The sequence below is a fragment of the Rattus norvegicus genome, chromosome 1 (genome assembly GCF_036323735.1).
Source record: "Rattus norvegicus strain BN/NHsdMcwi chromosome 1, GRCr8, whole genome shotgun sequence".
Lineage (NCBI taxonomy): Eukaryota > Metazoa > Chordata > Mammalia > Rodentia > Muridae > Rattus > Rattus norvegicus.
Genome location: NC_086019.1, coordinates 71,392,102 through 71,407,723, shown reverse-complemented (window position 1 = coordinate 71,407,723; position 15,622 = coordinate 71,392,102). Strand labels below are relative to the sequence as shown.

Below are 15,622 nucleotides of genomic sequence, written 5' to 3'. Positions count from 1 at the left end.
TTAAGAAACATAAAGTACTTGAGTGATCATAGTGTCTTTGTGGTCTAAAGTACTGTGTTTTAAAAAGACACTCATAATATCAAAATACTCAGAGTGCCCACACTGGTAAAATATGCAAGTATATTTTGTAAGAGTACTGAAAAAGAGACATAAAGTGCTAAATATTGAAAGTGTCAGGCTAAATAACAGAGAGGTAAAAAGGGAAGTCATATGCACCTTAAATAATGACAAAGATGAGCTAGTTGGTAACTCCTTTATCCTTATTCTCTAGTATTGCCAACAATCATATGCCACAGTTATTACCCAGTATAGTAACAAGGTAAGTAACTAGCCACTGCTATTAGTGATAATATCACTTTTTAAAAAATGCAAACATTTTTATAATCAGTACATTTCTTCTTTATTCTAAAGAGAGAGGGAAGAACTGGAAATTATGAGACCTGAAAGCCAGTGAATTTATATAGACCATATTTTGAAGTTCACAGCACTTTTATATCGATTCTTGATGCAGCTTCAGTACATAAATGGGGACACATGGAGAAAATTTACGAAAATAACTGAGTATCTATATGAAAGTTCTGCACAGGTAGGTGTGTCTCCAACATTGGTGGCCTCAGCACAAACACTAGAAGTAGCCCATCGATGGAAGGAACATCAGTTGATTCTGGACATTTGCATAAAACACATAAAATAAAGTCATAAAAATTATCTTTCAATGAGATAGTATTGTGATACTGTGCTATGGAAACTGTCTAGGAGAGGGATATGGCTGATTGATAATAGCTGAAAGTGTTTTATTACTCAGATTAAATTCTGGTAAGTGGGAGGCAGGCTTAAAAAAAACACTGTCAATTTAAAGTGGTAATAAAGCATTAAGTCTATAGTAGAATTTGGAGCTCTTTCTTGTTTTGCAGATTAATAACAGAGTACAAGAGACCCATAGGATGACTTTGCTCCTCAAACTCAATAGACTCAGGAAATATTCATGATCACATGTACATGGAAAATATAAAAACACTTACTGTGTATTCAAAAGAGGCTTGAAATTCTCTTTCTCCACAGGCCCTTTTACTGGTAGAATCAAGAAGATACAGCCTGTTTCTGAGTTTCCATCCTTGTCTCTATTCTGCTTTATTCTCCAAGAGCAGGTGGGATAATTGAAACCAGCCACATGAAGTAGAATGTGCAAGAGCAAGAAGAATAAAATCAAAGTGAACATAGTTTTCCTTCCCTGAGCCTGGGCAGAATGGTTTGTGAAGTGGCACACAGATTAGCAAATCAGATACCCATATATCCCCATGTACTTTTATCACTGTGGCCAAGGGAGATGCTACATCTGCATTTCTGTTTCCTTTTTTAGAGCTGTTTCCTCACCCCTGGAGCAATCTTTGATACTATCTCCTGGGGATGTTCATCTGATGTCCACTGTTCATGTGATAAACTTAGTTGATAAATATAGATGAGGGAGTTGTAGCTACATGAATGACATCACACGTTTTTCCCAGGAAATTTAAGTCCCTGGAAAGATTCCACTTTGTGAAATTTGGTCTCAGGATTGCCTCAAATTCTGTTTATGTGAACACTTGAAATAATTATCAGTGGATTTTTGTAGTTGATCCACTTTCAGGAAGGACTCATAGAGTCTGAGGTCATGGTTATACACTGAACATTGTGTCACAAATCTCATGTCAGGGAAAAGCAGCCTCATGTTTAGAGCATTGTGATCCATTGAGAATATATTATGGGCAACATACAGCATTGTCACGTACAGAATATCTAAACAAAAACTATGCTTACGTTGTCTTGGGAATTAAAACATCATGGCAAATCCAGAAATGTCCTGAATAATAGTAAATGTTGCTTTTAAAATACTTAAGAATCTCCATAGAAGTCTCTACTTAAACTTTTGTTCCTCATTTCAAATACTACATAAGACCGAGCACTCTTGTTTCCCCATTATTTTTAAAGAAAAACTAAGCTTAATATTTGAGTTCTAAAACATGATTTCCCATTTGACCCTCAGTTCTCACAGATGAATACCTCATTTTGACAAGTTTCTTCTACTTTATCACTTATTTTCTCCATTGATTTTGCTAATTTTACATTCCAGTAGTCACCATGAAGAAGTCTTACAATTAGTGTTTTAGAAGAAAATAGTAAGTGGCAAGTAAACTTTGTTTAATGAGTAAACTCTTCTTATACAGTTTTCATAGCCAAGTGGGAGAGTATACTGATAATTGTGGTCTGATGAGTGTTTCCGGATATAGGCTGCAGAGCAAGCAGCCCAAATATAGGCAATTCTTTCTTCTATGTTGTGACATGTATTATTTAGCATTTATGATGAGGCAGAGTTTGTTTCCTTTCTAGATTTTGTTGTACATTTAAATAACAACATTTTATGTGTGCATGAACCAGAACTCCTGTCCTAGGTAGCAAATGTACAGACTCAGAGAGATGTGAGATGGAGAGATTTTCATAGGAAGGATAAGCACATTCATATTTCATGAGTACAAATAAAATTGCCAAGAGTCCACATTCAGCATTGTATTCAGTTTCATCTGTGTAAAATGGTTATTTCATTTTAAATGAATGCATTTTATTATGACACATTCACATGTATGTTTAATGTACTTTGCCAGTTTTTTTCCCATTTGAAACCCACATCTATTGCTCGTCTTGCTACTCATTTCATTCCTCAGTTCAAACAGCCATTCTCTTACCTTATGACCTTTTTGTTTTGATTATGAGACAAGGGTCATACTTTATTGTGTATTTTTCCAAACTGGCTTCACATGGCACCCCATCCCCAATGGGTTACCCACTTGCTTCATGTAATAATGTGTGAATATACACACACATACATACGTGCATACATTTATTAACCTTTATATATGAAATCTTCCCTGCCTCTCAAGGATAAAGCTTACATGATCAAGGAGGTTGATATTTTTGTTTGTTCTTGGGTTCACTTTGCAAATATTTTATTGAGTATATTTGTACCAAGGTTGATAAGAGAAGTCAATCTATAAATCTCCATCTTGGTTAGTTCTTTTTTTATCTTGAATATCATGGTGACTGTAGCCTCATAATCTGAACTGGGCAATGTTTCTTCAGTTTCTATTATTTGGGACAATATGGGAATAATAGTATTATAATTTTGAAAGACTCTAAGAATTCTGTCAAAAATTTATTTGTTTCAGATTTTGGGGGAGGTGCAGCAGTTGGGAGAATTTTAATGAGCTTTTGTATTTCACTATTGGTTAGAGTTCTCTGTAAACTGTTATGCTGACATTCTTTGATTCTAGAAAGTAGTATGTGGTGAGGAAAATATCCATATCTTCCAGATTTCAAACTTCTGGTGTGCTGTTAAGTACTGTGAAATCATTCTTTCTTCTTCCTTTCTTTTTGTATTCTTCTTTTTTAATGAAGAGGTCTTTCTTTCTGTAGCCTGGATTTTCTGGAACTAGTTATGTGAACTAGTTTAACCTCTGCTGGATATGCATCCCACATACTGAATTTAAAGGTTTGTGCCACAATCACCCAGTTGAACTTGCCTCCTTCAATGGATACCATTATGCCCACCGAATTTTTATGCTGTGTAATAATGTTCACTTAATTCTCAAAGTATTTTTATATCTTTATTTCTGTCTTGAACTCTTTTTTATTTGGTAGAGAATTATTCATTTTCCATGTGTTTGTATTCTTTCTGTTGTTAGTTTTGTTTACATACGGTTGTACTGAATTATTACTGACAGGATGCAGTGAGTTTTGTTTTCTTTTGCTTTTCAGTTTCCTTGTATGTGTTGTGACTTGCTTTATGTTTGAGTACTTGGTCAATTATTGAGAATTTTTTATGAGAATTTGATAATAATGTTTACTATGTATGATTTTAGGAAAAATATCATAAATACATGTTAGGCCCATTTGGTTTACAAAGATTGGTAACTCCATTATTTCTTGTTTAGTTTCTGTCTAAATAATCTGAGTATTAGTGAAAGCTGAGTGTAGTGATAGTTAACCTGTTTTGCTTCTGGTGAGTTGAACTTTCACATCTGCCCAAGAGCAATCTGGATTCTTGAATGAAAGACACACACACACACACACACACACACACACACACACACACACACACACACCAGTTAATTTTTATATGCCTTTGCTTGCTGGGAACTTCTAATCTGTCCCACAGCTAGCAAACACTCCCCTCTGGCATCCCAGATTTAACACACTTTGAAATCTATATTTCTTCTCATCTAGAACCACTTACCTGAATTCTTATATGTCTGGTCCATCTTATACCCCACTCGTGGTGATTCTGCTTCTATACCTCGCTTCTCTCTTTCAAGCCCAGGAATCCTCAAATGCCCGTCTGTCTGTACTGCCCAGCCATTGGCTGTTGGCATCTTATTTACCAATGAAAGGCAACTGGGTTCAGGATTCCTTGGTGTCTTAAGTGCAGACACTTTTGTAAGCAGTTTTGGTGACCAAAATTAACATTATAATGCAAGCACCATTAAGCCAAACCTACTTCAACTGAGTATTAAAGTCCACCAATAACAGTGTGCGAGTATATGTGAAACTGTAGAAGCATTTTTTGCAAACTTGTGTGCCCAACTTCAGAGGACACAGTCGATAAGGTTTGAAATGTCATATTAGGTTTTTATCCTTTGAAAAGTGTGAAGTATTCTTCCCTATATTTTCAGGTTAGGTCTGGTTTGCAATCTACACTGTTATATATTGGTGTGAATGTACAAATTTTCTTCCTAGGTTCATTTGCTTAGAAATCCTTTTTACAACACATTATCCTGAAGTAATGTGAATTTCTGACAGTGGGGTATGTCCATTGGACGCTTGAAAAGGTGGATTCTATTTTCACATCCATGCTGTTAGACTGTGTCTTTTTATTATAGAGAAATTAAAATCATTGATATTGAGAGATATTAGTGACCAATCATTGTAGATTTCTGTAATTTTGTTTTTGTTAATTTTGTTCTTGCTGGTGTTTTTGTGTTGTATGAAATTTTCCACCATCTGGATAGGTGTGTCTTCTTGCAGAATTTTAGCAGATCCTTTGTATCTCCCAAGAATTCATACTGTTGACACCTAAGCTTTGAAGTAACCTGTTTTACATTTTATACACGTGTTAAGATTTTTATTGGATAAAAAATGTTCAAATGTTATTCCATTTCCTAGTTTCCTGTCCATAAGCCCTATACCCCCACTTCTATAAGGGTGTTTCTCTCCCCATTCACCCCAACATTCCCTAACACTGGGGTTCCAAACTGGGCAGGACCAAATGCTTTCACCTTCCTTTGGTGCCCAACAAGGACATCCTCTGTTACATATGCAGCTGAAGAAATGGGTTGTTCCATGTATAGTCTTTGGATAGTGGTTGATCCCCTGGGAGCTCTGGTTGGTTGGCATTGTTGTACTTATAGGTTTGCAAGTCCCTTCAAGTCTTTCAATCCTTTCTCTAATTCCTCCAACAAGGGTTCTGTTCTCATTTCAATGTTTTGTTGCTAGCATAAGCCTCTGTATTTGACACGATCCTGCTGTGTCTCTCAGGAGACAACTATACCCAGATCCTGTCAGCAATCTTCTCTGCTCTAAATTTAGCCTCTGTATCACCTCCTATGAACATTTCTTTCCCCATTTTAAGAAAGAGTAAAACTTCTGTACTTTGGTCATCCTTCTTGAGATTTATGTAGTCTGTGGTATCTCGGATAATTTGATATTTTCTGTTAATATCCACTGATCAGTTAGTGTATACCATGTGTGTTTTCCTGTGATTGGGTTATCTCACTCAGGCTGAAATATTCTAGGAAATCCATTTGCCTATGAATTTAATGAAGTCATTGTTTTTGGTAGCTGAGTAGTAATCCATTGTGTAGATGTACCATATTTTCTGTATCTATTCCTCTGTTGAAGGGCATCTTAGATCTTTCCAGCTTCTGGCTATTATAAATAAGGCTGCTATGAACATAGTGGATTAAGTATCTTTGTTGTATGTTGGAGCATCTTTTGGGTATATACCCAAGAATAATATAGTATGTTCCTCAGGTCCAAATTTCAGAAAAAACTCCAGAATGATTTCCAGAGTAGTTGTACCAGTTTGCAATCCCACCAGCAATTGAGGAGTGTTCCTCTTGATCCACATCCTTGCCAGCACCTGAGTTTTTGATCTTAGCCATTCTGACTGGAGTAAGTGGAATCTCAGGGTTGTTTTGATGTTCATTTCCATGAAGATTAAGGATGTTGAGCATTTCTTTAGGTACTTATCAGTCATTTGATATTCCTCAGCTCAGAATTCTTTGTTTAGTTCTGTACCTAATTCTTAATAGGGTTATTTGGCTCTCTGGAGATTCACTTCTTGGTTCATTTGTATATTTTGAATATTAGCCCTCTATCAGATGTAGGATTGGTAAAGATCTTTTCCCAGTCTGTTGGTTACCTTTTTGTCATAATGACAGTGTCCTTTGCCTTACATAAGCTTTGCAGCTGTATGAGGTAACATTTGTCAATTCTTGATCTTAGAACATAATCCATTGGTATTTTGATCAGGAAACTTTCCCCTGTGCCCATGTGATCTAGATTCTTCCCCATTTTTTTCTATTACTTTTAGTGAATCTGGTTTGATGTGGAGGTCTTTGATCCACATGAACTTGAGTTTCACAGAGGGTGATAATGCATTGCTTTGCATTCTTCTACATGCTGACCTCCAGTTGAACCAGCATCATTTCCTGAAAATGCTTTGTTTTTTGCATTGGATGGTTTCAAATCCTTTGTCAAAGATCAAGTTACCATAGGGGTGTGGGTTAATTTTTGGGTCTTCAGTTCTATTCCATTGGTCTGTCTGTCTGTCTCTGTAACAATACCATACAGTTTTTATCACTATTGCTCTGTACTACTGCTTGAGGTCAGTGATTGTGATTCTCCCAGAAATTCTTTTGTATAGTTTTGGCTATCCTGGTTTTTTGTTATTCCAAACATATTTGCAAATTACTCTTTCTAACTCAGTGAAGAATTGAGTAGGAAATTTGATGGGGAGTGCATTGAATCTGTAGATTGATTTTGAGAAAATGGCCATTTTTTTCCTATATTAATCCTTCCAATCCATGAGCATGGAAGGTTTTCCCATCTTCTGAGATCTTCAATTTCTTTCTTCAGAGACTTGAAGTTCTTGTCATACACATATTTCACCTGCTTTGTTAAAGTCACACCAACATATTTTATATTATTTGGGACTATTGTGAAGGGTCAGAATTTCGTTCTCAGTCGGTTTGTCCTTTGAATAGAGGAAGGCTTCGGATTTGTTGGAATTAATTTTATACCCAGCAACCTTGCTGAAGTTCTTTACCAGGTTTAGCATTTCTCTGGTGGAACTTTTGGGGTCACTTAAGTATACTATCATATCATCTGTAAAGAGTTATATTTTGACCTCTTCTTTTCTATTATATCCTTTTGAGATCATTTCTCAGATTGTTTGGCTAGGACTTTGAGTACCATATTGAATAAGTAGAGAGACAGAGTGGGCAGCCCTGTCTAGTCCTTGATTTTAGTAGGATTGTTTCATGTTTCTACCTGTTTAGTTTCATGTTAGCTACTGGCTTGCTGTTTATTGTTTTTATGCTGTTTAGGTATGGGCCGTGAATTCCTGTTCTTTCCAGGACTTTTATCATGAAAGGATGTTGAAGTTTGTCAAGGATTTCTCAGCCTCTAATGAAATGACCATGTAGTTTTTCACTTTGAATTGATTTATAGAGTGGATTATGTTGATGAATTTCCATATATTGAACCATCCCTGCATCCTTGGGAAGAAGCTTACTTGATCATGATGGATGATCGTTTTGATGTGCTCTTGGATTCGGTTTATGAGAATATAATTGAGTATTTTTGCACCAATATTCATGAGGGAAATTGGTCTGAAATTCTCTTTCTTTGTTGGGCCATTGTGTGGTTTAGGTATAATCAGTATTGTGTCTTCATAGACAGACTTGGGTAGTGCTCCGCCTGTTTTATTTTGTGTAATATTTTGGATATTATTCATATGAGGTCTTCTATGAAGGTCTGATAAAATTCTGCACTAAACCCATCTGCTTCTGGGCTTGAAGTAGTCTTTTTACACTGAGTCTTACTGAGATCTTATGTGGCTACTCTTTCAAGGATTTCTCAGAGTTGGAATATTTTAGTCCAACTGAGGGGTTTGAGAGTCTAGGAGCTATCCTGTGGCTGAGAGTTTCTTAGGTCATGTGTCTTACAAGTTAACCCCTGGATCGTACAGACGTTTTGTTTGTGAAGGAATTAACTTGCCAATTTTTGTGTAAAAATAAAAAGAGTTTCACTGAGGCACTCCAGGGTTCTGTCCTTCAGATCCTACTCACTCTGGTTGCTGAGAAGCCTATAATTACCAGGCAGTGACTCTCTTTCTTAGAATGGTTATTTATAAAACCTCACAAATTACAAGAGTGTCTACAGACATTTCCAAGAAAAAATGTCTTTGTAGGTATTAGTACCTAACGTTTAGGAATGAAGTTGAAGCATGAAGAGGGGTGTTGAATTGTTCAAATAAGGAAGGAATGCAGGGCAAGTGACCAGGTGTGGACTCCATTTTCTCCCCCTGACCATGTTGCCAGTAGAACATTTAAAAATAGAAAGTGAGGAAAGTCTACATCAGAAGGTTTACTTCAAAGCTAAAAATTATAATGGGAAGTTGGGATGAGGAAAATGGAAGGAAAGTTGATGATCAGTATGTAGCCTACCTCTTTTTCTGCCCATAGTTTCCTCAGTATTCCATAGGAGTATCTAGGTCTTTTCAGTTGGTCAGGATAAAGAAAAGGATGTGGAGACAAAATTGTGGAGAGGAAGACCTGTGCCACATACTGAAGAATTTGAACTGCATTCATGATGCTGTTGATTTGATACAGAGCTGAGTATAGGACCACAAAATTGGTTTTTGGAGGAAATGAAGGTGAAGTGAACATCTGCAGTGAATCTTTATGCTTTTTGGCTGGACTGGCCTGTCTATTCTCAGGGCATTTCTACTGGTGTTAAAGGCTTTGATAAAACAATGACTAAGGAGAGAATTTAACAAGTACAATCTTAAATCGTCTACTGGCAACAGGATCAGGGGTAGATAATGAAGGCTATACCTGGTTATTTCTTGGTGAAGTTGGGAGGAGATTATGGACTTGGCTTGGTTCAGAAAATACAGTTCCTCCCACCACAAGCATACCATTTTGAAACACACTGAGCAAAGTACATTTGATATATGTTCATTATTAAGGCTAAAACATAGCCATAAGATGCAACTTATAAACTGTTTGACAAACATAGTCTTTAAATGTTCTATTTCAAATAACTTTTTTGTAATTATCAGTTCAGAACTCTTTCCTACTGATACAGAGCATTGTTTTGAGCATTGGGAAAACATTTTTTGAGAAGTGAAGAAATGACTATTTAAAATATAGAGTACCACTGACCAACCAACACACATGACTAAATCACTATCTACACTGTTGAATCAAGGCTCTACCAGAGACCATGCAGGCAACCAGAAATTCAGGAATGCCATTACAAGCCTAACTCTCCTACTCTTCACTTTGGAGGTTCTCATCCAGCTTATCCCTAGTTATCCATATTCTCTTCACAGTATCCAAGTCTCCAACAGTGGCATAGACTGGCTGTACTAACAGAGACCACAGTGGCCTCCAGAATTTCTCATAGGCTATCAAACAATGGACCTCCCAAACTGTCCCTGTGTCCACTTTACAAGTTCTATCTCCTATCCCTGCCATATCACACTCTGCTAAATTCACAAATCTCTGTGAGAGATTCCCTGCTCTACCTGTAGGAGATTCCAGGCTACCAGAGACAGTATGGAGCACACCCAAAGTCCAGGCAGGAAGACTGGCCAGGTTCTTACTCCACTTTCTCAGTGCTCCCACCATCACATCTACAACCAAACACCTCCATGTCTGTGTCAGCATTTACAAGTTTTGAACTTGAATGAAGAACCTATTCTGTACAAGAGGCCATGCCAGCCCTAAGAAATCTGGCCTCCAACTAGAGTAGTGATTGGCTAAACTACGAGAAGCCACACCATTCATATGTCCAGAAAGAAAACGGAATGGAAAGAACAAAACACCCATAAAAATTTAACTCAAAAGTGGTACCTACACCTATAATAACCACAACCCAAATGCCTTGACACAAGTGTTAAAAAAAAAGAGAAAACTTCAAAATTGGTCAAGGCAAAATGTCATAGCCTAAAAACCACACGCATAGCACAAGCTCTTCATATTGTATCAATTTGAAGCACAAAGAAGATATTTAAACCAATTTTATAAAGACAAATGAATGATATCCCCAAAGGAAGAACATAGATACCTTAAAGAAACCTGCCTCCATCTGGGCTCAGAACTGGGGCTGTCCCACAGCCCTTAGACCCAACCCTGCCCACAGAGAGCTGGTCTTCCAGGAGCACTCTTACTCCTAAGGACACACCCTGCAAGTAGGTGGACACTTTCTCTCCACAGACTATTCAAAGAAAGGCACAGCAGGAGCAGGCAGGGCCCAGCAACCACAAAGCAGACTGAGACAAGACCCATCCTGTCTCCATCTGTGCCCTGAGCTGAAGCTGGCCCACAGTACTTCAGACACAAATCCTGCCAACAGAGAGCTGGTCCTCCAAGAGTGGTATCTCTCCTAAACCCAAAACTGGATCCCCTCTTTTGCTCAACCGACTGTCAAAAGAGAGACCACCAGGACAACTCAGGACTCAGGAGCCATAGGAGTCAAGTCAGAGACAGTAAAACCAGCTAACACCAGAGATAACCAGATGGTGAAAGGCAATGCAATACACTAAGCAGCAGAAACCAAGATGACTTGGCATCATCAGAACCCAGGTCCCACAGCACAGCAAGCCCTGGATAACCCAACAGCCTGTAAAAAGAATATTTTGACATAAAATTAAAACGCATGATATGGTTAGAGAACTTTAAAAAGGATATAAATTACTCCTTTAAGGAAATACAGTGCAATGAGACTTCTAAACAGAATGTCCATGTCTGCCCACATCTGTGCTGATCCCTGGTTCAAGGGAAAAGTGCACAGTACCTCTGGACACAGGGATAAAGGAACAGTCAGATGCCTATTACTGTGGTTCTGGTCTGCACCCAGAAATGAACTAAACCAGCCAAACAGCTCCCATCACCCAATACCCATGGAGAAGATAGCTCAATCCATAGAAGTGTGGATACTCCTAAGAAGTCAGAGAAGACTACCCTCTGCCCACATTGCAGACACAAGACAGAATAGTCTATTGACAACTGTGCCACCTGGGTGCAAGAACCTAAGAGCAATCAGGGGCAGGACCCTTCTGATTCCTGCCTGTGCCTAGAGCTGAAAGATAGTCACCAGGATTGCATGCACACCTGAAATCAGAGAATGTGTGCTCAGAAAAGACTGAAAGAAAACAGGAAAACAGTTCTACAGGAATGCTGACACAGAGGCCTACAGGAGAGTGTCAATGCACTGTCAGAAACAGCAAGACAAGCAAACACTAGAGACAACCCAATGGCTAGAGGCGAGCATAGGGACCTAAGCAACAGAAACCAAGAGTAGGCAATCATCAGAGCCCAGTTCTCCCAACAAAGAAAATCCTGGATATCCAAACACATTGGAAAAGCAAGATTTTGATTTAAAATCACATTTTATGAGCATGATGGAGGACTTTAAGAAGAACATAAAGAACTCCCTTGGAGAAATGCAGGGAAACAAAGAAAAACAAATATAACCCCTTAGAGAGGAAACACAAAAACCACTGAAAGAATTACAGGAAAACACAGCTAAACCAATAAAGGAATTGTACAAAACTGTTCAGGATTTCAAAATGGAAATAGAAACATTAAAGAAAACACAAAGCGAGACAAACCTGGATATAGAAAACCTAAGGAAGAGACAAGGAGATAATAGTTATAGGAGAAAGTGAAGACTCCCAACCTAAAGGCCCTTAAATATATTCAAAAATTATAGAAGAAAACTTTCGTAACCTAAAGAAAGAGATGACAATAAGCATACAAGAAGCATACAAGAACTTCAAACTCATTGGACCAGAAGGGAAATTACTCCCTTAACATAATAGTTAGAACATCAAATACACAAAACAAAGAAAGAATATTGAAAGAAGTAAGGGGAAAAGGTCAGGTAACATATAAAGGCAGACCTACCAGAATTACACAGGACTTTTCAGCAGAGACTATGAAAGCCGTAAGATCCTGGACAGATATCATACAGAACCTAAGAGAACACAAATTCCAGCCCAAGCTACTGTATGAGCAAAACTCTCAATTAGCATAGATGGAGAATCCAAGATATTCCATGACAAAAACACATTTATGCAATATCTTTCTACAAATCCAGCCCTACAAAGGATATTAGACGGAAAACTCAAACAAGAGGAGAGAAACTACACCATAAAGAGAACAAGAATATAATCTCCTTACAATGAAACCAAAACAGAGAAACACAAACATAGTTCCACCTCTAACTACGAAAATAACAGGAAGCAACAATCACTATTCCTTAACATCTCTAAACATCAAGGGACTCAATTCCCCAATAAAAAGACATAGACTAACAGACTGGATGCATCAAGAGGACACAGCATTTTGCTACATGCAGGAAACACACCACAGAGACAAAGACAGATACGACCTCAGAGTAAATGCCTGGAAAACAACTTTCCAAGCAAATGTCCCGAAGAAACAAGCTAGAGTTGCAATTCTATAATCAAATAATATTATCTTTCAACCAAAAGTCATTATAAAAGAGAAGGGAGGACAATTCATATTCATCAAAGGAAAAATCCACCAAGATGAACTCTCAATCCTAAATATCTATTCTCCAAATGCAAGGGTGCCTACATTCATAAGAGAAACCTTACTAAAGCTCAAAGCAAATAATAGTAGGAAATTTCAATACCACTATCTCCTCAATGAACAGTGCATGGAAACAGAAATTAAACAAAGACATAGAGAAACTAACAGGAGTTATGAGCCAAATGGATTTAACAGATATTTATAGAACATTCCCTCCTAAAACATAAGGAAGTACCTTCTTCTCATTAGCTCATGGTTCCTTCTCCAAAAGTGATCATATATTTGGTCACAAAACAGGCCTCAACAGATACAGGAACATAGAAATTATCCCATGCATCCTATCAGATCACCATGGACTAAGACTGGACTTGAATAACAACAATGACAACAGAAAGCCCACATATACCTGGATTTGAACAACGGTCTACTCAATGACAAGGAAGAAATAAAGAAATTAAAGGCTTCTTAGAATTGAATGAAAACGAAGATACAACACATGCAAACGTATGAGACACAATGAAAGCAGTGCTAAGAGGAAAACTCAGAGCTCTGAGGGCCTGCAGAAAGAAACAGGAAACACCATATGTCAGCAGCTTGACAGCACACAAATAGCTCTAGAACAAAAAGAAATAAATAAACCCAAGAATAGCAGAATGCAGGAAATAATTAAACTCAGAGCTGAAATCAAACAAGTAGAAATGAAAAGGACTAAACAAAGAATCAACAAAACCAGGAGCTGGCTCTTTGAGAAAATCAACAAGATACATAAACCTTTAGCCAGAATAACGAGAGGGCAGAGAGACTATATCCAAATTGACAAAGTCAGAAATGAAAAGGGAGACATAACCACAGAATCTGAGGAAATTAAAAAAATCACGAGAACCTCCTACTATAAAGACTATATTCAAGAAATCAATCTGGGAAATCCAGAGGAAATGGATAATTTTCTACACAAATACCAGGTACCAAAGTTAAATCTGGAACAAATAAACCATCTAAATAACCCCATAACTCCTAAAGAAATAGAAGCAGTTATTAAAAATCTCTCAACCAAAAAGAGCCCAGGACCAGGTGGGTTTAGTGCAGAATTCTATCAGAACTTCATAGACACAGTCAGAATACAGCAAATACAGAGGCGAATGCCAGCAGCAAACCACTGAACTGAGAATAGGACCCCCGTTGAAGGAATCAGAGAAAGAACTGGAAGATCTTGAAGGGGCTCGAGACCCCATATGTACAACAATGCTAAGCAACCAGAGCTTCCAGGGACTAAGCCACTACCTAAAGACTATACATGGACTGACCCTGGACTCTGACCTCATAGGTAGCAATGAATATCCTAGTAAGAGCACCAGTGGAAGGGGAAGCCCTGGGTCCTGCTAAGACTGAACCCCCAGTGAACTAGAATGTTGGGGGGAGGGGGACAATGGGGGGAGGGTGGGGAGGGGAACACCGATAAGAAAGGGGAGGGGGGAGGGGGATGTTTGCCCGGAAACTGGGAAAGGGAATAACACTCGAAATGTATATAAGAAATACTCAAGTTAATAAAAAAAAAAAAACTTCATAGAAGAACTTATACCAATACAATCCAAACTGTTCTACAAAATAGAAACAGATGAAATATAACAAAATTCCTTCTATGAAGTCACAATTAGTCTTACACCAAATCCACACAAACACCCAACAAAGAAAGACACCTTCAAACCAATTTCCCTTATGAATATTGATGCAAAAATACTCAATAAAATACTTGCAAATCGAATCCAATAACACTTCAAAAGATCATCCATCATTTTCAAGTAGGCTTCATCCCAGGGATGGAGGAATGGTTTAATATGTGGAAATCCATCAATGTTGTCCACTTTATAAATAAACTCAAAGATAAGAAACCTGTGATCATTTCTTTAGATGCTGAGAGAGCATTTGACAAAATTCAACACCCCTTCATGATAAAAGTCCTAGAAAGATCAGGAATTCAAGACCCATAACTAACCATAGTAAAAGCAATGTACAGAAAAGCAGTAGCTAACATCAAACTAAATGAAGAGAAACTTGAAGCAATTCTACTGAAATCAGGGATTAGATAAGGCTCCTTACTCTCTCCCTACTTAATAAGTATGGTTCTCAAAGTCCTAGACAAAGTAATCAGACAATGGAAGGAGGTCAAAGGGATACAAGTTAGAAGGGAAGAAATCAAAATATCACTATTTGCAGGTGATATGGTAGTATACTTAAGTGACCCCAAATTTTCCACCAAAGAGCTACTTAACCTGATAAACAATGGGAACGACGTGTTCGGATATAAAATTATCTCAAAGAAATCTGTAGCTTTCCACTACTCAAAGGATAAACAGGCTGAGAAAGAAATTATGGAAATGACACCCTTCACAATAGTATAATATAAAATATCTTGGTGTGAGTTTAACCATGTAAATTAAAAATCTGTATGACAAAAATTTCAAGTCTCTGAAGAAAGAAATTGAAGAAGATCTCAGAAGACAAAAAGATTTCTGGTGTCCGTGGATTGGCAGGATTTATATAGTAAAGATGGCCATTTTGCCAAAAGCAATCTACTGATTCAATGCAATCCCTGTCAAAATCCCTACTCAATTCTTTATAGCGATAGAAAGAGCAATTTGCCAATTTATTTGGAATAACAAAAAACCCAACATATCAAAAATATCAACAATATATTCAACAATAAAAGGACTTCTGGAGGGATCACCATCCCTGACTTCAAGCAG

The 15,622-nt window shown here is 37.6% G+C and overlaps 1 protein-coding gene across 1 annotated transcript in view; it reads left to right on the top strand.

Annotated features, from left to right (window-relative positions):
* The window catches only part of Zfp40 (zinc finger protein 40), a 263,006-nt gene extending 251,101 nt beyond the window's left edge, over positions 1-11,905 (top strand). Inside the window, exons 3-4 of the transcript XR_010057955.1 lie at positions 412-586; positions 1,063-11,905. The gene's annotated coding sequence lies outside the window, so the exon portion shown is untranslated. The remainder of the gene's footprint in view (positions 1-411; positions 587-1,062) is intronic.
* Positions 11,906-15,622: the final 3,717 nt, after the last annotated feature.